The 21111-nt window shown below is 39.3% G+C and overlaps 1 protein-coding gene across 4 annotated transcripts in view; it reads left to right on the top strand.

The window, feature by feature from the left end:
• Positions 1–3419: 3419 nt before the first annotated feature.
• The window catches only part of RABGAP1L (RAB GTPase activating protein 1 like), a 245276-nt gene continuing 227584 nt past the window's right edge, over positions 3420–21111 (top strand). Inside the window, exons 1-2 of one of the 4 annotated variants that reach the window (XM_061345654.1) lie at positions 3420–3617; positions 4681–4763. The gene's annotated coding sequence lies outside the window, so the exon portion shown is untranslated. The remainder of the gene's footprint in view (positions 3618–4680; positions 4764–21111) is intronic. The other 3 variants (XM_061345653.1, XM_061345651.1, XM_061345652.1) reach the window with 3 other exon arrangements.

Here is a 21111-nt window from a genome sequence, read left to right as displayed (position 1 = left end):
TTACCTCCTAAAAAGGAATTCTACTTGAAGCCTGTTTTCAGGCCTCCCCAGACAAATTCGATAGTTTCCTGCTTTCTGATAAAGATGGGTCTCTGGTAGTGCAGAAAGATGGGTTGTGGGAGATGCCTGTTCAGACCACAGGCTGAATGACCTTGGCTTTCCTTGTCCTTCAGAGAAAGTTAAATGAAATCCCTTCTGTCAAAACAAATATTTATGTGTCAGCTCTGTAGAGGTTAGGTTGTGGAAATTAATGCACATGGACTTATTGCTCCAATTAAGTCTGCAAGTGGATTCCTTTATCACCATCTGTCCAGCAATATTACGCTTCAGCTCCTGTAGTGGATAATGCAGAAGAGGCCTGACATTGATTTTTATTTATTTTTTCCTTGGTGGATTTTAAAAGAACTAATTTTTTTTCCCAGTGTATGGATGTTCTACATCTTCAGGATTTTTATCACACCTCAGGATATTAAGGATGTGAGGATTTAAGTATACTAAAAAAACAAAGTCTCATTAAGTGTTTTGAGAGTTGAGTGGCAGAAACTTTTTATTTCCATAATCAAACATATGGGCTGGTAGGTATATTCACTTTTCTTGTACACATATAGACTGCTTTCTTAACAGAATATTTTTTTAGGCTGTACATTCATATGTCTTTGACTCTTGAGATGTCCAACTGAACTTCTTTCAGTCACTGAGTAGGACTCCAGGCCAAATTGTCCAGACTTACTGTAGTTCTTTATGTTCTCCACAGAGATCTAATGGAGAGGAGGTGGACAAAACCACCAAAAACTTTTTTGAGCTCAGTGGAATAGAAGAATTATTTTGCTGCTTTTGTGTTTGAGAGTCATCTTCCACATTTCAGTGAAACAGTCACATTTTTTTGCAACACCAAATCACTGTTGACTCATTTTCTATTTGCGAAATCCTATGAACCAAGACTTCTTTCTGTAAAGTAACTCCCAGTTTGTCTGCAGCTTACATTTTTGCTGTTATTCCCAGCTATACGTACATATTTGTCTTGTTGAAATACATCCTATTTACTTCAGAACTTTGTTTCAGCTCCTCACGATTTGTTCTGTTCTAATTACATCTTCCAAAATGCTTGCATCTCTAATCTGAACAAGATAACCTCCACAAATATGATACAAATATTCTCTATCCTATTGCATCACTGAAGCCATTCAGGACTTGGAATGTGTAAGCATCTGGAGATCTCGCTTGCTACAGACTTCTTTTGTGAATCACTTGACACTGCTTCTGAGAGCCATTCTCTAACCACTTCACGTAAGCTTCATGTAGCCAGTGCTCTTCTAGCCACATTATGAGAGAGAGTATTAGATGAGACATCATCAGAAGCCTTGCCTAAGTCAAGATTCAGTTATTTGTTTTTGAGATGTTATGGTTGGCTATTATTAATCTTATCATCCAGGGGTTTAGTTTGCTTAATAATGCGTTCAGTATTCTGCCTGACATGAAGTAAAGCTGACTGGCCTCTGATTACCATCCTTCTTTCATCAGGGTGGGCACCCTTTCCTCTTTCCTGATGTCATGAAACCTCAGCTGTCTTTTCTGAGTTCTTGATGGCAATTTCGAATAATTTTGAGATTGCTTAGCCATTTTACTAAATATGTTGGCTGAAACTTATCTGGCACGTGACTTCTGTAAGCATCATACGTCAGTAGATTATTTCCTTAAATCATGTGTTTTATGTGTCTAATGTTACCCATGTAAGCTGTCTGATTACAGCTGACTTTTTTACATTTCCGTAACAATAACCAGTTATGACAATTTACTCATAATTTTGGTTATCAATACAATGACTTTTAGTTCCTCCTGTTTATTACCCATATTATTAAATGAGCATGTGAGTACAATACCAGGGGAACTTTTTTATTATTCCTCTATTGTAATGTTCAGTAAAATAATTCTCCTCCCCCCTTGAATTTTTATTATTTCCCCACGCTTTTGTGGTTTATGTGAACCCTGTGGTGTGATAAAAATAAGCTGAAGATAATTTGTTTTACACCAGCCGCAGACAACTAGGGAAGATACGTAAAAGTAACAGCAGCAAAGCAAGAGGGGGGGCTGGTGTAACATACAACTGGGCAAACAATCCTGCTTTTCTTTCCTCTGGCAAATGCTCTCCTTTGTCTGTTCGAGTTGTCAGCCTTGAGGCTGGTTTGTTACAGCATTACAATGCAAAAAGACCACGTAAGAAATAAACCATCTCTCTGCCTGTCTGCATATTAAGGATTTGCTTTTCTTAACAGCATACAAACAAGCATTAAGGAGAAAGAAAGACTTGGACTCATCAACCTTCAGTAGCTGTGCTCTTGCAGTGCATTAGAAAGATCTCCAGAGTCAGACTCCAGTATTATTGCTGCTACAAGTAACTGTGCTTCAACCTTACCCCGAGGTTTCCCAGCAGCGTACCTCTGCAGCAGGCAGCGGTGACGGGAGAGGGAGGCTAGAAGCACTGCGGCTAGCGCATTTCCTTTCCACACCTGTGTCATTCAGACATGAGTTGTGGGAGCAGACCCACTATCCTGCTGTTGCCGTGAGGAGCACGGCATTCCCAGCTCTCGACGCCACTGACAGAACAAGAACGTACAAACAGCGCCCACACGGGGAATCCCAGGGAAACTGGACACAGCCTTTCACACAACAAAGTTATGTTAAGGCTGTGGTCTGACATTCCTTAAGGTTTTGCTAATCCACATCTGAAATGGAAAGAACAGAGACAAGCTGTATAAATTTTGTGGTTAATTTAAGTGTAATTTGTTTCACACACAAGACAAAAAAAAAAAGGAAGAAAAACCAACAGGACAACCTTTCATTATTTAAACGTACTTACAACTTTATGTTTTTCAACATGCACTTATATTTACTATTTAAATATTAAACATTTGTTTAACCATACCAAAACACTGTTGATAAGCCAACACAAGCTACTCCTTAGTGAGGCTGAGTTATGAGAAGAAAAGGCAAAACGTTTTTTAAGAGTGCCATGATTCGTAGGTCACTTCCATTGTTCTTCAGCGTGGTCAAGAAGTTTGACACGTTTCGGCGCCAGCCTTTTTGCCAGCCCGATCGCCTGTAAAGGGCAGAATCTCCTGAAGGCGGCACTCGCACGAAGCCACGACGAACTTAGGACCGACTTCGAGCCTCGGCGGCCAAACCGAGCACCCTCACTCAGCACGGCCGCAGTCCCGGCGCAGGTCGGCCCCCGAGGCAGCCCAACGCGGGCCAGCTCGCACACCGCGTCCTTCTCGGCCCCCCGAACCCGCCATCCCGAACAGCAGACCCGAAGCGGGCGGCGGGAGCTGCTAACGGCCGATCGCGCCCCGGGCTCCACCCGGCCGCCCTCGGTGCCGGCGGTAGCGCCGTGTCAGTGGTGGGAGGGGAGAGGTGCGCGCACGCGCCCCCGCCCGCTCCGCCATCCACCCGCCGCCGGAATGTGGACGGCGCTGGCCCGGCCCTGAGGCGGCTGCGCGGCCCGCCGAGCCGTTCTCGTCTGGCTTGCCACTCCGCTGCGCAGAGAGCTGGTGGTTGAGCCACGCAGCGGCCGGACTGGAGGCGGCGGCAGAGCGGGGAGAAAGGCTCGGCTGCCATCGGTGAGAGGGGGGGATGTTTCCGCGGGCCTCCCTCGCTAGGGTGAGGCGAGGGGGTGGGGGTCTCGTGAGGGTGGAAGCGGTAACGTCGTCGCTCTTAGGATAGGCGGGGGAAGAAAGGCGGCTGCCCGCCCCGCGTCACAGGGTGACAGTGCCCAGTGACCTGAGGTGGCTTCCTCCTCCGGCGGGCCCTGCCGGCACGGCCGCCGCCTCCGGGCAGGCTGCGCGGCCCCTGGAGCCGCCGGCTGCTGGCTCCGGCCCCCGTTACAGCGGCGGAGGAAGGAGGCGGCACGAGGTGCGTGGCTGTTCGGGGGGTGGTGCCGCTTCTTCGTGTTTTCTTGGGTTTGTGTTGGGGGGCTGATGTTCCGTGTGCGCGGCTGGGCTCTGGGATAACGCTGCTTCGGGAGGAATGAAGCTGGAGCAAAGTGGAGGATTTAAACAATCAAGTTGTTTTCGTGGTGAGAGAAGGGAGAACGTGGTGGAAGTGTCTACCTTCCTTCCTCCCTCCTCCTCCTTAGGAAAAGTGAAGTCACTTCCCAAGAGCCCAAACTAGCAAATTACTATCCTAGTCCGTGTCTGCATGGCTCAAGTGCATCTACGTCTTGTTGTTGTGCCATTTCTTCTTTTTTCTTAACCCTCTTTCACAGTTAGGCCCTTCCCAGCCTTGACCTGGTATAAAAATCCTCGTCTTTAGAGTACTTCAAAACCTGCTGAAACTGTCTGAAGTAGGTATGGCGCTCTGGATAAAACGGACTTGGCAGCTCTGCTCATTTGAAGTTTCTGAAGTGTGGCATGTACTTTGCTCTTGCTGTCACTCTTTCAAAACTCTGTTATTAAAATAGTTTTTCATAGTATTGTAAATCAGCTTAAGATGTTTGATAGCTGTAGGCATCCATTCTTTTGTGAGAGGAAAGAAAAAAAAGATTTAAAATGTCAGTTTTTCTTTAAAATGGGAACAAATCTAGCAACAAGTAAGAAGTAGCTGGCTTAGAAAAGTGTTGCTTTTCCCTTTTATTGTTAAGCTGTAGTCTCACAACCATGTTGGTGACTTTTTACAATCTTGCAGAAGAGGAACTGCCCTTTCTGTTTCCAGAGAAATTTTAGTGATAATACATGCAACAGCTTCTTATCCCTTTAAATTCAAGAAAGGTACTGTGATTTTATTTGATCAAATCTCTGTGGTACAGGCCAAAATCCTGAGTGCCCATCAAACTCAAGCCTGTTACCCAAGGTCCAGATCTTATGAAGGTTTACTGGGGGCATAAGATTAGTCCTGCAAGTTATGCTTGTGTCTAGGTTTTAGGTAGGATAGCAACATTTATGTGGATTAGATGGTATTAATGGCACCAATAAGAGGTTAGTTTGCAGTTTAAACTGAAGAGACTACAAATATAGTTACATACGGTAAGCACAAATTGACTCCAGAGTTGGAAGAAGGAACCTGAATTGGAGCATTACTGAAAGTACTCCGCAGTGTTTTCTTTAAGATGGTTACAGTGAAATGTATTGCTTGGTTAAAAATAGCATTCAGTCCTTTAAGATTTGATTAGCAGATTAAGATTTGGTAATGTTAGTAAGGGGTTCCAAAAAGGTTGAGAGCATAATGTGGTTTTCTGTGGAAACCAGGTTCTTGATGCATACTCCCAAGCATTTGAAGACAATCTGAGTTGTGGCTGCTCCTTCCCTTATGTTGTCAATGGGACATCCACATCCAGAAAGTAAGTAAAGAACTTACCTGGTCAAAAAGTAGTACTTTTTTTCCCTGTTGTTTCTTTTTCTTTTTTTTTTCTTTTTGCTTTCCCGTCTTTCCATCTCCCTTCCCTCCCTCCCCTCCCCCCAATTACTTTTTAGAACAGCTCCCTGAACCAGCTCACTTGCCTGGCCATATGGACAGTGTCTCAGTCCTGAGGAGGAAGAAGTGTGCTGGTAGGGAGGAAGGCTAACAGCAGTTCTGGTACAATCACATATGTTATGGTGGGTGATGCATTTATTGGGGGTCGTGGTTTTATAATAAGCTAGTACAAGAAGGTGGTACTGCTAAAAGGAGCTACCCTGTGGTCTTGATTGGCTTATGCCACTTGTTGTGAAGGTAGCAAATCATAGTAACGGCAGGAACTCTTATTTTTCTGCTCAGTACTGGCTTACAATGATTATGAAGCCATGGTGTCATTTGTAATGGCTTTAAACTGAAAGAGGACAGATTTAAATTAGATATAAGGAAGAAACTGTGATAGTGGTGAGGCACTGAACAGGTTGCCCAGAAAAGTTGTGGATGGTCCCTCCCTGGAAGTGTTTAGGGCCAGGATGGATGGGGCTTGGAGCAACCTGATCTAGTGGTTCTATGACCTTTAAGGTCCCTCCAAACCCAAGCTATTCTATGATTCTTTTTACTTTCAGCAACATTAAATTGACTGCTGCCTTGTAAGAGCTTCCTCTCTGTTTTAATTCCGTGTGTTCACAGAAGTAACTGTTGTTTTCCTCTGCATATCCTTTCTTTGTAAACTTTTTGTTGATCCATTAATTTCAAGGAGTGGGCTGGACATTGTTAGATAGGGACTTTTGTAAATCTAATTAGCTTAATTTTAAAATAATCAGCTGTATATTGTTATCACCTTTGCTGTAATTGAAAGGCTATTTCAAACTTGACTGACCTTAGTAATTACATACCTTCTGATTTACAGTCTAGATTAATTTGTCTTTGGATTATACTTATTTTATGTACCCAATGGACTGATACGTTAGCACTTTTGATCTTGGTATCAAGCCTAGCAGCACTCTAAAACAAATGGGTACAGAAAAGTGTCAAAGTGCAACACTGGATGTTTGTTTCCTCATTTGACCACTACCTATACTGATCTTTCCTGTAATGGCTCTTGGGTTCTTCCCATGAATTTTAATCTTGACTTTTCTAAGTGAAAATTAAAATGCACATTTTGAGTATTAGCACGAAACTTCATAGAGGTGTCCTTTTAATGGAGATGAAGACGTTTTCAGGTATGCTTTCATAAGATGCTTTCTGAAATTCATACCTTTGACAGTTTGTTCTGGGTTTGAACTTACTCTGTTATACTGATACAGCTATTAAAGGAGCCGTTATTGTATGCCAGATTGCTGAAGGGAATCTTTTTGTCTTTGACGAGTCTTGGTTCACAAGCAAAGCTGATGTACTTGAGAAGATTGCTTTATTTCACCTTTTTCTGTATTCTTCAACTCAAAACTACACAAAACCAATGTGTAAATTATTAGAAAATACCTTGGTGTCTTCTAAGGTGTGTACTTGATTTTGATACCAGAAGTGTTCCAAGAGCGGACTTTGTGAAGCTGAAAGAGAAAAAGTAGTTTGTTGGGTGTGACTGTTTATAAACAATACATAAATAAATAATTTTAAAAAAAGTTTCCAAAACCTGCTTAGTTAAATAGATTACTTTGAAAGATGAGTAAGGCCCTTGTGAAAAACCTCTGCCATATTGTTTCCTTGGTGGAGTCCTTGGAAAGACTAGCATGGACAAAGATCATTCTACTGATTTTAAGTGGACAGAGGAAAAAATTGCTTTTGCCACAAAGCGAGGTGCATTACAGTGCTATATGTTCCTACTGTCATCATCTCTGAAACACAAATCAGGATATTAAAGAAGGCATGGTTTTGTGGATTTTTTTTTTTTTTTTTTTTTTTTTTGTCAAGTAAGCTTAAAAGTGCAAAGTTGTTTTGATGCTGAAAACCTATGTTTCCTGGTTGTGGAGGAAGCATAGTGGTGTGAAGGGAAGAAGTTCTAAGGGCAGGTAGGTAAGAGATGTTAACATTTTTGTATACCACATTGGATTCGTGCTTCCTGTATGTACAAGACAACTGACATTTTTTAAATACATAATTAGAAGTAATAAACTTGATGCAAAAATTGATGAATGAAAGTTTATGATATAGAATCCTAGGCAGATGAAATAATACATTAGTGAAGTAGCATGATTTAGGTTGGAAGAGACTTCTAATCCATGTCCCTGCTTGAATTAAAGTAAGAGCAATTTATTAAAGGTTGTTCCAGCCCTTAAAAACTTTCTGGGTAGCCTGTTTCTTTGTTTGATTACTCATAAAAACCCCACCCACTCACCTTAAGCAAAGCGGACTTGACTTTCCAACTTGTCTGTTGCTTCTTGTCCTGTCACTGTGCACCATCCAGAAGAGCCCAGTTCTGTCTTTTCTGCACCCTTTCAATTAGGTAATTGTAGACAGCCATATGGATTCCTCTGAGCTTTTTTCCTTTTTTTTTTTTTTTTTTTTCCCCAGGGTGTGCAAACTTAGTTCTGTCACCCTCTCATTGTACATCATGTGCTCCTGCCACCTGGCCAGCTCAGTGGTCTCCTCTGGACTTGTTCCAGTGTGTCAGTGTCTGTTGTGTACCAGGAAGACCAAAACTGGACACAATGCTCCAAACGTGGTCTCACAGGTGCTGAATAGAGGGGATGGATTACTTCCCTGGACCAGTTGTCTAGACTCCTGCTCAATAGCCCAGGGCATGCTTGGCCTCCTTTGCTGTGAGGGTACACTGCCATCTCATTTTCAACCTTTTACCTGCTGGGATCTCCCGGTACTTTTCTGCAAAGGTCACTTTTTATCTGGTTAGTGTCCTGCCTGTCTTGTCACACAGGGGTGTTCTGTTGTGGATACAGGACTTGGCACTTGCCTTTGAACTTCATGAGGTTTCTGTCTATGCATTTCTCCAACCTGTTCAGGTCCCTCTCTGAAGGAACCCTGCCCTCCAGAGCATTGACTACTTTGCCCAGTTTTGTGTCATTGTCAAGCCTGCTGAGGATACATTCTGTCCTATCACCCAAGTTGTTAATAAAGATGTCAGATAGTGCTGGTTTCAGTGATAATTCCCAACAGATAGGACTGTAACCACTTGTTACCAGACTTGCTACTGCCAGTTGCTGTTCTTTCAGCCCAGCAGTCCTGTCAATTTCCCAAACATCTTACTGTTCACTTTCCCAGGGCCAGTCTTGCCTATTTGGCTGTAAGAATACTATGGGAGATTTGTTAAGGGCTTACTGTATTCAGTGCTCTTCCATCATCTACTAAGCCAGTTATTTTCTTGCAGTAAGCTGTTGTGTTCATCAGGCATCATTTGCCCTTGGTAAACCTGTGCTAGCTATTTCCCATCACCTTCTTGTCCCTCTTGGATGAAGGAATAGCTCTGTAATCGTTCATGGACTTAGGTTAGGCTGGCTGATCTGTAGCAGCCTGGATCCTCCCCTTCTCTCTTCTTGAAGCTGTGTGTTAAGTTTGCCTTTTTTCCAGTCATAAGGAACCTCCCCCAATCTCTTGGCCTTTAAAAAGTGGTAGTGTGGTATCTTTGTGACATGGGCCACCTGCCTCAGCATTCTCAGATGTATCCTTTCTGGTCCCACTGACTTCTGTGCTTCTGAGCTCAAGCTTCCTCTTTCAGAGGTAATTCTTTACTCCAGCAGACTCTGCTACTAGATTGAGGTGTCCAGGAGGCTTGAGGGTGGACCTTACCAGTGAAAACTGGAGGAAAAGAGGTATCAAATAGGTCAACCTTTCTGTGTACACGGTTATCAGATTCTCTGTTCCACTGAGCAAGAGAGATTGCTTCCTTCGCCTTCCTTTTGTTGCTGATGCAGGTATCTGTCCTTGCTGCCCTTTATCGGTTTTAGCTCCAGCTGGATGTTGGTTTCTCCTAATGCCATCCTTGCATGCACAGGCTGTATCTTTTCCCTGAATCTGCCTTCTGTGTGCTTCTGAAGCAGATATCAAGACTGTTTCATTTTCATTTTACCCTTTGATATCTAGAAACGTGTAAATCTTTGAAAACAAATTTTTGAAGTCTTGGTTAGTAAATGATTCTAATCTGAGCATAAAATGTTTGATTGAAAGGTATCAGTTCCTCCTAAGAAAGCACTAAGCATCAAACTCTTGTGATAAGGGAGTAGGTCCTGTCTGAAATGTATAGTGCAACTTGTACTGTGGTGTCAGGGTGACAAATCAATGAGAGAAATGACTCACACCTCTTAGATATATATATAGATATAAATTTCCCCATAACTAAAGTTATTAGGTAGAAATTTATAACTTCAGTGTATGCCATTCATCTTTTCATGCATTGTGGATGAAAAAGAGATGTTGGTATTTAGCATCAGGATGGTTGTATAAATATTTAATGTAATACAGTCTGTACATAAGCTCTTTCAAGTGGAATGAATATTATGTTTTTCTGTCAATGCATAAAACCATTTTAGAAATCATTGGAATAAACCAAAATGTTGGAAACTGAGCCATTGTAAATGAGTAGTGGGTGATCAATTATTACATGCATTCATCCAGCCTCTCAGGAGTTTTGTGTCTCTCAGTTATTCAAGAAAAGAGAGGGAGTTCTTGAGTTATGGTCTGTGCAAACAGTTCAGAAACAAAGTTCTTAGTTGGTTTAAACCTTCTGCATGTGCTTGGTGTTGCTTCAGTATGTTAACTGTTATAAGTGTTGTGTTTTGTGCTGATGTTCTTTTGTTAATTTAGCAGTATCAAGATGACACCTTGGTTTTGGACTCAGGTATATGTCAGTCACTGGTCTAGCTTTTCTGTCTGAACAGGTCTTTGGGTGTCTGTTTGGATCAGAAACATGGTTTTTAGCATGGTTGGGAATTCTGAGTTGGTTCCCAAGGTAGTAGAAAGGTATTCAAAAGGAGTTACAGTTCTGTGAAAAACAGTGCTCAATAATTAGAGTAGTTAATAGTAAAATTTCTGTCTGACCATTTGTCTCTCAAATGGGATCTTTCATTTTACATTAGGGTGTTGTCAAACTCTTGAAGAGTGAAGCTCTCTGCTGATGGTGGACAACTCTCTGGCTTAATTGCTCAAATTCTTAATGTCTTCCATATGATTTCTAAATAAGAAAGAAAAGGTTAAAGGGCAGAAAAAATAAAAGTGAAAGGTATTTTTAAGAAGCAGTAAATTATTAGAACAGGATTTCAGTCAGTGACTAAAAATCTGAGAGTAGATTTTGAAGGCCGTTTGCTAGTTTGTTGAGGATGATTTCCATGTTACTGTTGGGCTTAGAAGTGAAGTAACTTGCTTGACATCATGTAGTAAGTCAGTGACATGGGTGAGGAGTGAAATGAATGTTAATGTGAGTGACCATGAAGTCCCTTCTCAGTACTTGTTAGGAAACTCAGTGGTAATCCTTCTAATGTAAGAAGTCAGATTTCAGTAGTTTACCATTCATGACCAAAATACTATTTAGGGAATTAGATAATTTGTTTATAAATTGGTTTCTACATTAACTGGAAATATATCTCCCTCCCTGCCCTCCTGTGCCTCCAATATTTTGTGTAAAAAGTAGTTACATTGAAATACAGTACTTTTTCTATTCAGTGCAATCACTTATGTAGTTTTATGGCCTTACTGTGCTGTATTAGTGACATGTTTCCAGGTATTTTTGAATGTTTTGATTATAAATTGCATAGCGGTGTGCACTTTCAGAGATTTCTCCAGTGGAAAACAGTTCAAAGTAATTAGATATTTTGACTTCATTACTGCACTGTGCAGAGGTCTAGTCTTGTTATTTGCTATGTCAGCGTAATAGGTAAGATGTTTCTAATTTGTGCTTCTGTTGTGTATGCAAACTATTGTTGTTTTTTTTTTTTTTTTTCTTTTACCTGAAGTTAGACTAAATGATTTTGCTGAGATCCACAGATTTGTTCCATACCTACATTTGTGTATTGGGCAAGCATATGGTATATACATATTTGTATTTTTCACAGATATGTTATAATAACAAAAGTGTGTATGTTGTTCTTTTCTCCTTGTTGTTAACTCTTTATTCCCTTCCCAAACTTTAACTTGGTACAAAGGCTCTGCAATGCCTTTTCAGTTCTCGAGCTTTTGCAGGCAAATAAGTGTGGAAAAAAATGCAAATAAAGTTAATCTAATGCATTATGTTTGCATGTGTGCTTTTAGGTACAAAATACAAGATCCATAATTTTAATTTAGAAGTATGTGGACAAAGTCAGTGACTGGCTAAACTTTTAAAATAAGCTTGCAAATAACTTGTTTTTTTTTCTTTTGTACTGAACCGGTATATTTCCCTTTGTAAGAAAACTTTTTAAGAGTTTAATTGCTGCAAACTGATAGGTTTTTCGTTGGGAGTCTAATTAATTTTATTTTTTTTGTGTTACTGAGAAACAATACTAGATTATATGATTTAGACTGAGCCATCTGAAATGCATGTGTCAGAAAAAGGATGTATTTTCCATTCTGTGAACCATTTGTTTTATTTTGTTCCACTGGTGTATACTTTCATTATTTCCTGTTATTTGAAGAGAACTCTCACAAGTAACTTCTTGGTGGCAGTGCTGCATAAGCAATAACTGTTCCCAGTCTAGCTGCTTGGTTTTTGTCTGTGGTCTGTGTATTATTGTGCTAACATAGATGCTTGTGTAGTCAAGTGTTGAACTGGCTGAAGAAATGCTCTAATCCTCCTTTCTCTGGGTTTAGTTGTCTGTCACTTAAGCTGTCTAGTCCTGTTCTGTGTGTGGCTGCCCAGATACTTGTGCACACTTAGCAGAGAAGGAAGGTGGGAAGAGTTGCAGCTTTTTTAGGCAGTTCTTTACCACCTTCAACTTCAAGACATTACTAGAATATCTGTAGTTTGCAAATATCAAAATTTTCATCTTGAATTCAAGTGTTTGTGGGCATTGGAGTGCATAACAGCAGTGGATTTGGAGAGCATTTTGTATGTGCCAGAAGTCCGTTTTGGAGTAAAACTTAAATTGGAACTCAGATGAAGTGGTGCATTGAAGACCACCCCTTGGAAATATGAGCCCTTCCTGTTCATGTAGACAGTTTGCGTTTGTCCATAGAGGTACATTTATGTCAATAAAAGGTATTTTTACTCCTGTTACACTTCATCCTAATTGTTACTAATTAGTGTTGACAGTATAAATTTCTAAGAAGTTGGGACCTGTTGGCTAGAATTCTTCTTGGAGGTAACTTAAACAATTCTGAGGAAGCAAGGGTAAGGAGTGAAAGTGACTAAGGACAAAGAGAAGTCAGTAAATGATTTTTACGTGGTTTTGAATGCTAATTGTTGGTATTTATTGCTATAGGGATGTATAAAAAGTGTGAGGGGACAGGGGAAAGAGTTGATCAAAATGTCCATGTAAGTACTTTGTTAAGCCCCAAAAGAGTTGACATGAAGGTGAATGTTCCCCATAGTTGTTATGACTGCTTATTTGCCTTTGACCCTTACAGCTTCCCTTTCCTAATTCTTCTCTTTGATCATATTGAGACATCAGAAAGTCAAACTGACCAAAAAAGGGCCAGAGGGAAGAGTAGTTTAGTATCTACCTTTCAATAGTAACCAGAGAAATCAAAAGGTATAATAATACAAATACAAGTGATCCTTGTTCCAGCAGACCCTCCCAGTTTCTCTTCCTGGCTGGTGTGATTCTGCTCTTTGTTCTTTCTAGTAGTAAGTGAGCGACTCAGGTCTTACTGTGAGGCGTGGAAAAATAGTTGTGTTATTTGTTACATTTTCCAGAAAATTCACAAGAGGTGCCATAATAAGATCACATTCTTACACTGTGCAGATGTACAGCTAATGTCATCTGTTTTGCTGGGGCTTCTGAACATCCATCATCTGATTTTGCACAGTTAGGGCTTGGGTGCTTTATTGGATTTATTGAAGACAGCTTTTGACTTGGATGTTGGTGAAATGCTGGTGCTCTTCTAGACTGCACTCTGTGTTTGAATTCCTTGTATTATAAATGCTTTACTTATATCCATGGTTTTGTTGCCAGTGATGCCAACGTTACCCATTCTAACAATTGGGGTGTGAGGTTGTCACACTTTTGTTAATTGCAGTCTCTCAACTGTGTGTTTGTCATTTTGGTAGCTTGAACTGTGTTTAGGGTGTTTAGGGACCTCACAATTCAACATTCTCCCTCAGTGGAGACCAAGGTAATATGCTGAAAATACTGTTGTGAAAAGGATGTGCTTATATAATGACTTAATAGAACATGCCTGACCTTTCACACTTCTTCATATTTTTGTGAATTTTATATTTATAGAGTAGCAGCTGGTAGCTTCCTCCCTTTGTTTCAGAAGTAAAAATGTTTTGTGGAAGTATTTAGTATGTAAATACTCAAAGTTAGCTTTCATATCTGCATTTAACGTATTGATAGTACAGCACACTCATATTTGGGAAGCTGTCTTAAACTCTTAAACTTTAAGAGACTGTCTGATTTGAAAAAAAAAGAAAAAAGAAAAAAGGCATAGAATTGCAGGTACAGCTTTGTGACTGTTTTATACAAGCAGGTGAATTTGATAATTATCAAATTGGAAATACTATATAACACTTAAAATTCAAGCTACTCTGGATAGCCTGTCTCAACAGGCTGGTTTTCTTTGTGGTTGGATGAGAAAATTCAGTCAAGGGAATTAATGTCCTAGCTTTTTGCAAGCTTTTTCAGTTATGCTTGGTGATGACATAAGCAACTCTATTGTATTATTTTAGTTACCTATTCCCCAGCAAGTGCATATTCTGTGATTTTTTTTTTTTTCCTAATTGACTGCTCTAGATTAGCTTGAGGCTTGCACCAGAAATACCCAATGACAGGAATTCAATTTAATAAATGAGGTGCATAAGATCTAGATAATGGTGATCTGTGGAAGAGGCTAAGTTTATTAAAAAACCCCACCCTGTTTTTCTTTAAGACCAGTGATAGTTTCATTATAAGAAGGGTCTAAAAAGTCTCTTTGTTGTGATGTTTTTAACATAGAATTGTCCTTTAAGACGATTCTGCTAAACAGACTTAATTTCTAGAAGAGGCAAAAACAAGCTAGAACTTTCTTTGGCAGCCCCAGATTAATTTATCTATTGAAAAACTTTCCTTCTTGTAATCATTGCTTAAGGTTGGCTTTTTATGAGGCTTTTCTTTAATACATTGAAATGTACTTTTCAGCTGTTTCGAGGAAGTAAATGTAAGTGTATTAAGTGTATAAAGTATGTGGAAATGTTTAACAAGAAGCTTGGTATTGTTTCATATTATAAAAGAAATGTTTGTCTTCCTAATACTGGGTGCACTAAATTGCACATTTTTGATACAAAACCAGTAGAAGTCTAGATAGCTGCCAAAGCAAAAGTCATAGTCCTTGCTGTTTTTGAATATCTGTAACTGAATAATAAAAAAAGGTATGGTGTGGTTATTAATGTACAACTCACAATTGGCTTTGGTAGCTGCTAGAATGGAAAATTTAAGATTAGGAGAAGTATCTAAAGAAAATAAGATTAGAAGAGAGCATGAAATAGTGTCCATGCCATAGTGCAGTGCTGGACTGACTACAGTTTAAGAGTTTTTGAGAAATAGCAGTCTCAATGTATGTGGTTGGCCGTATAATGGTAGCTTCTGTGGTTAAGAATGAAACATTATGATCTGAAGCTAAATCTGTAAAACAATATTCTGAAAGATGTATGTTGCAAATCTCAACAGTTGTCATAACTTAAAATTCTGGCTTTGAGGAGCAAGGATTTTAGTAACTCTGCAGGTAGTCGGTGGCAGGCAATGAATCAGAATTTTTTGTGTGTTTCACTGGTGTTGGAAGTGACAACTGTAAAGGCACTTGTTTGGCAGGGGGAAAGATTGGCACGCAGGATCACTATGGCATTGTATCATACTGCTGTTCCATATGGTCTCTTTTTGCTTTACATCATGTAATTCTTACTGGAAATAATAGCTTGTGGAGAAAATATCTGGTTAAAATATTTAATATTTTCAATGGAGAGAGGTTGTTCCCTTGGCTAAATTAGACTAACACTATTATTTTTACTAGTAAGGAATAAAATAATCTGAAACAATTATGTTAGCAGTAGCAGCTATGCTACTTTGCTTTGGAATATAGGTCATGACGGTTTTGAGCAAGTGGCCATACAGTTCAGTAAATCACCTGGTGTTTGGTTTCAGTTTGAATGCTGCCTTCAAGCATCATGTAGCAATGAAAAAAAAAAAAAGCCAAAGGAAACCCAAATTTGTGAAAATGCAGCTATGAAAAATCGTATACTCTTTGTTGCTGCTTCATATTTTCCCAAAGTTAAAAACGAATTACTGGCTCAGGAATGTGAGGTGTGATGTTATACTAGAGTTGCTTTATTTATGTTGTTTGCCTTGTCCTCGAGGCAGGATGAGCTACTGTGCTTAAGCTTTTTTTTTTTTTTTTTTTTTTTTAACTATTTTGTCTAGGGTGTAGTTTGTCCTACACGACTCTCATTTGCTCAAGCTGTACCTGATACTCTTTTGCTTATCTGGACTGCTACTTCCATCAGGTGTTCCTGGTACTTCTTCCACCCAGTATGTAAGTTTTAGGGGCTCAGTTCAGTGAGTTTGTGTTTGGAAGATGAATTTGCTTTTCATCTTCCTTCATGCCTTTGACTTGCAGTGATGATCTCTGCTCAGGAGGAAAGATGGTGCTTCTCTGGCTGTAAATGTCAGCTGCTTCCTTGCCTGAGTCATGCTCCAACCACATTAAGTACCAACCAATTAAATACCAACCATTCCTCTAGAAGGGTTCTTCACTCTGATGATCTTAAAATTAAAATAAACAAACCCAGTATTTTTCCTGGAGTGACTCAAACTGTGAATCTTTGTAATGTTTAAGTGGTTCAGTGACTTATGTCAGGAAGGCTTTATCTCTCCTTTATAATAAATGTTTCAGTATTCGCAATGAGATGTGTTTAAAGAGTGCTAATTAGAATTTATTTGAGAAGATATGGGTATAGTATGTTTTTGAAGAAAACCGGACATTTTCTTGTTTATGTATTTCTCTTGATTCTGTTTTCCTTACATTGTTATTCCTTGGTTATAAGATTGACATGTAAAAACAGCCTGCAAAACCTCTGTATCTAGGCACCCAGTACAACAATTAAAAACAGTTCGCTGTCATGAACAGACTAATTATTTGCTGTTGCCTACATAGCAGAGGTTTGCTTTCACAGAGACAGTGTTGCCAAAATAAGCTGTGTGGTTACTTTCTGGTTGTGTGTGTATGGAGCGGTGGTGTTTGGCTTTTTGTTTATTTTGAGGTTGATTTGAGGTTTGTTGGAAAGATTTTGCTCTTACCATTGCTGTCCTGGAAATCAGAATAACTTTTATGTACATGTATGTACATGTATTGAAATACTGGGGATCAGCTGTCTTTCCTCTACATTAGGTTGATTTTAATCTTGGGAAACAGCCAAGTAAATGCTTGCTTATTTTTTTGTTTTTCCTGTATGTGCTTTATGTAGTCTCACTGCTAAAGATAAGACAGTAGGAAACAATTTATGGTTAATAAAATAGTAGTTAGTGTGAATGTAGAGGCATAGCTTCTTACATAAAGATTACATGAAGAGAAATTGAGATTAAGGATAAGATTATAGTGCTAGTGTTGTCATAAAATCAATTTGTTAAATCTCACTAACATCTAGGATTTTCTTCAATCAATAGAGAAAAGGGTTTTAGGGAAGAGCTGTATTGCATCAACATACTGTATAATAAGGAATTTTGTGTGGTTGTATAGTCTTTCAGTGACAAAACATTGAAAAGGTAAAACTATGTGTTTGAAGCATTAGTTAGCTTTCTGGGGAAGGTATGTGTCATTAATGTTAACAGGCCCATAAGGGTGAGAGCTTTGTATGCCTCCTTAAAGTTAGCAAGCTCACAGGGTGAGAGCTATAGGAACACATAGTTTTGACACATTTCTTGAAAGTAAGATGCTGTGGTCAAGACATACAGTTACATATGTGTGTCAGTGTCTGTCCACTTGCCTGTTTCCTCAGTGGCAAGTTAGAACTTAACTACATTGCTTCAGTAAGCCAGAAATCTGAGTTGCCTAGAATCTGTGATTTCAAGTTCAGGTAGCTTTAATGCTCTTTTTGCTGTCATGCATTGTGTTGTGTACCTGAAAAAGAACTGACCATGCTTTTTGGTGTACATTTGTACATAAGACATTTGTTAACAGAAGACGAACCTCTGCATAGCTTCCTCCTCAGAAAGGTCCCAGAGATTCTCTTGAGGAACCTTAGTTCTGAAAATAGGTAGGACTTACTTCCCAGTATCTTATTTGGGGTTTGAGATTGTCAGGGGACTGATATGGCTTTGAAAGCCTGTCTTTAATACAAGACCTGATTTTGTTTGATAAAAGAAATTATGAATTACCCTGCTCTTGATTGCAGCCTTGAAAGAAGGCAGAAAGCTTCTTTTAAAAATACGTTTCTTGCTGCTTAGTGAAAATAGATCAACCTTTATCTTGCTTGCTTGTTGTCTTTTCATTGCTTTACATTTTATCATATTGTTTTTGCATTTTTTTTTTTTTGTTAGCTATAATGCTGAAACAGATCAGTATCTCCTCTTCCCACCCTCCCCAACAGCGAAGTTGAGCCGTAACTTTGAAATATTTGTTGGAGAGAAACTGAAAGTAAAACCCCAAAATGTCTGGTAACTTTTTCACTGGCATTTACTTTTGGGGACCAGCTTGATGAGGAAGTCTTTGAGGTGGGTCTGCAAAGCAGCTCCCTTTTGGTAAGTCAGTAGCTCTACCTTGATTCTTATTCTCCTAGTGATACTGACTATGTGTTGCCAGCAGTGCCCTGTCCTGAGCTACTCTGCCCAGAAATCCCATGGCACTACCTAGGTAGTTGTCTTTCTGTATGTGATATGCTTTTGCAAGTCTATATTCAATATGAAATACATGCAAGTGTTAGGGAGGAAAGGAATTATAAGCATTTCTGTCCTGTGTCCCTTACTTGATTCAGTGCCGAATGCATCTGCGTCTTTCAGGATTGCTGCTGTTCAGCTTCTCTTGCTCTTCAGCCACTTAGGGTATTTAATAAAGGGAGCTGCTACTACAGTGAACCTCTGATGCCTTTCTGGCATGAAGTGGGGAAGCTGCTAGGTTTGGGCCTCTTACAGTTTAGTACTGTGCAGATGTGAAGCAAGTTCCAGTGTTTGGCCCCTAAACACCTGTGTTCCAGGTAGTATGGCTTGGTTAGCTGTTATACAGGACTTTATATTTCAGTAAAACACTGAAAATTAGAAGTGCAGCAGAGAGATTAAGTGCCTTGGCCAAAACTACACAATAAAACTCACAGGGAAAACCAACAGCTTTTCTTCAGTCATTGTAGTATCCCTACAGCTTGAGATACTTTTCTGGACTAAGATCCACCACCCTCCCCTTTTAAAACTAGGTTTGACTGATTACTTTGTATTTTTAAAATCCTTCTGAAAACACTGTCATAAAACCTTTTCTAAAATTGTTACTCTTCAAATTTTAATCCTTTTATCACACCAGGTTTTATTTAGCTGTGTTTAGGAAAATTTCCTCCTATGTATTAGTTACTGGGTTTCTGATGTCTGCCCGCCCCGATGTATGTGGTATTGTTCATTAAAGCATGGAGGAAGAATTGTCTTTGCTATAGTTAAAGAGCATGACCGTTCAAGATACTTCTGCAGAAATTACTTCCTTGCAGTAGTAGCACATACTTCTCAGTATTTCTTACTGTGAAGAGAACTTTCAAAGCACAATTTGTTGTCATCTTTCTGAAGATACTGTTGGAAGAACAGTTAGGACTCTTGGCTCTCTGGTGGTTTGGGAAGTTACCATCTGGTCTCAGGTTTCAATTCTTGTAGCATTATTGGCAGAACAGAAGGTGTGTTCACACCTTGGCCAGGCTTGTTCATTTGGAAATAAGATACAGTAGCAGATTACACTAAAACTGCTGGACCTAATGCAAAAATAGCTGAGGTATATTATGTTTGTTGACTTTTCTTGTCCTGTCAGCCCCTCACTGCTGGATTACTCTCACAGTAATTTTAAACTGATAAAGCAAATGCTAAACTTGGTCAGTATTCTGAGACAGCATTCAGCTTCTGGATTGTCTGCTGCTAATTTCAGTGCTTAACTGATTGCAGACGTGATTGCAGACTCCAACTGCCTATATGTTCGTGACTAATACAATCAAGAATAAATCATTACTTTCATAACTTTTTCAGCTTTTCATCAGGAATGACAATAAAAAAACACAACAAACCATGAGACTTTAGTATAATAGTAAGGGTCTGCTTTTAGATTTGTATGTGTCTGATAGGTGATGCTGTCCTTTGTTCTCTACCGATTGTAGAAAACGGAGGAGTTCAAGTGTATAACTCAATAACAAGTAAAAAAGGAGCAAGTCCTCAGTAGGACTAATGGTATTGACAGAAGGGAAATGACATAACCATCTACTGCCTGGAGGTGGCTGGAAAGTCCAGAATGCACGTGTCTTGTTCTTGTTCCTAAAGAATATAAAACCCCCTTCAGATGTTCTACTCCTTTCCTTCCCCAAATAACCTTAATGCATGATTCTTTCAGAGGAGTTTTTAATTCCTTTATTGCTTTTCCTCAGAAGTGCTTAGCTGAAGATTAGATTTTGTGCCTTTTTAACATTAAAATAGAAACTTTTCCCCTCTAAGTAGCTTACTACTAACGATAGTATAAATCTTGGTGAGATTAATGAGACTCACAGTTACATTCGTAAACTGTTACATGAATTTTACTCAAGTAGTTTAATTTGAAAATAACTTGATCATGATTTTTGGTACTTGGTTTGTCTCTGGCATTAGAAACTACTTTTGGTAAAAGTCTGATCATAAAAATATTGTGTATAAAGCTTTTGCTTTCTAAATAGCTTGTGACTAGATGGGGGAGGAAATGGGTAGTCTGTTCACTCTGGGATTTTCATTTTTAGTCCACACATTTTCCATGAATACGTTGTTATTAATTTGTCAGATGGCAAGTTCTATGGCATGGACATCAAAGAGTTGTCTTAGTGATGACCTGAGCAGTTTGTAGATTTGTTCTTGTAACTGTATGTGAGCTAAATGGTGTAGAACTGCATTCTCCTGGTTGAGGCATTTAGTTCCTGAATGACTTGCCTGTTTGTGTTCATGTTTTGCTACTAAACTGAAACTAATGTGGCTTTTGGACTGAAATAGGGTAGAGGGCATTCACATGAATGGCACCAATGGAAGGTTGGAGTAGGCTATAATGAAAGGCTGAAATTAGGGGTTCTGGAGTGGTAACTCAGCTAACATAGTTGTGTGTGGAAAAAAGTATGTGTCTGCACTGGATGTGGTAGTTTATGCTGATTGTAAAGACAAGCTTGGAGTACACTTACAGAAATTAAAGGCCTTGCAACTCAAATGTAATTGCAAGAACGTGTATGGTGTGCTTTTAAATATATGATCTGAATAAGAAGCTCCTTGCAGTCATTTAATGTTTATAATGTTTCCTTTGTCTTTTAGAATAAAATTTAGGAAGAATGAATTTTCTTAAGCTACCTTTTGCCACATAGGGAAGAAAAAATACTTTGTGCATCAGTATGCTTTTCTAGCTACATTATAATAAATTTCTCTGGCTTTATACATGGTACATGTTGCCTGGTTTTATTATTAAAACATTGCTACAAAAAACTTTTCC

Source organism: Neopsephotus bourkii, unplaced genomic scaffold (genome assembly GCF_033783945.1).
Source record: "Neopsephotus bourkii isolate Nb327-2 ecotype Australia unplaced genomic scaffold, CSIRO-AGI_Nbou_v1 NB_234, whole genome shotgun sequence".
Taxonomy (NCBI): Eukaryota; Metazoa; Chordata; class Aves; order Psittaciformes; family Psittacidae; genus Neopsephotus; species Neopsephotus bourkii.
Note: the sequence above shows the minus strand (reverse complement) of the source record. Positions and strands in the feature narration are given on the sequence as shown.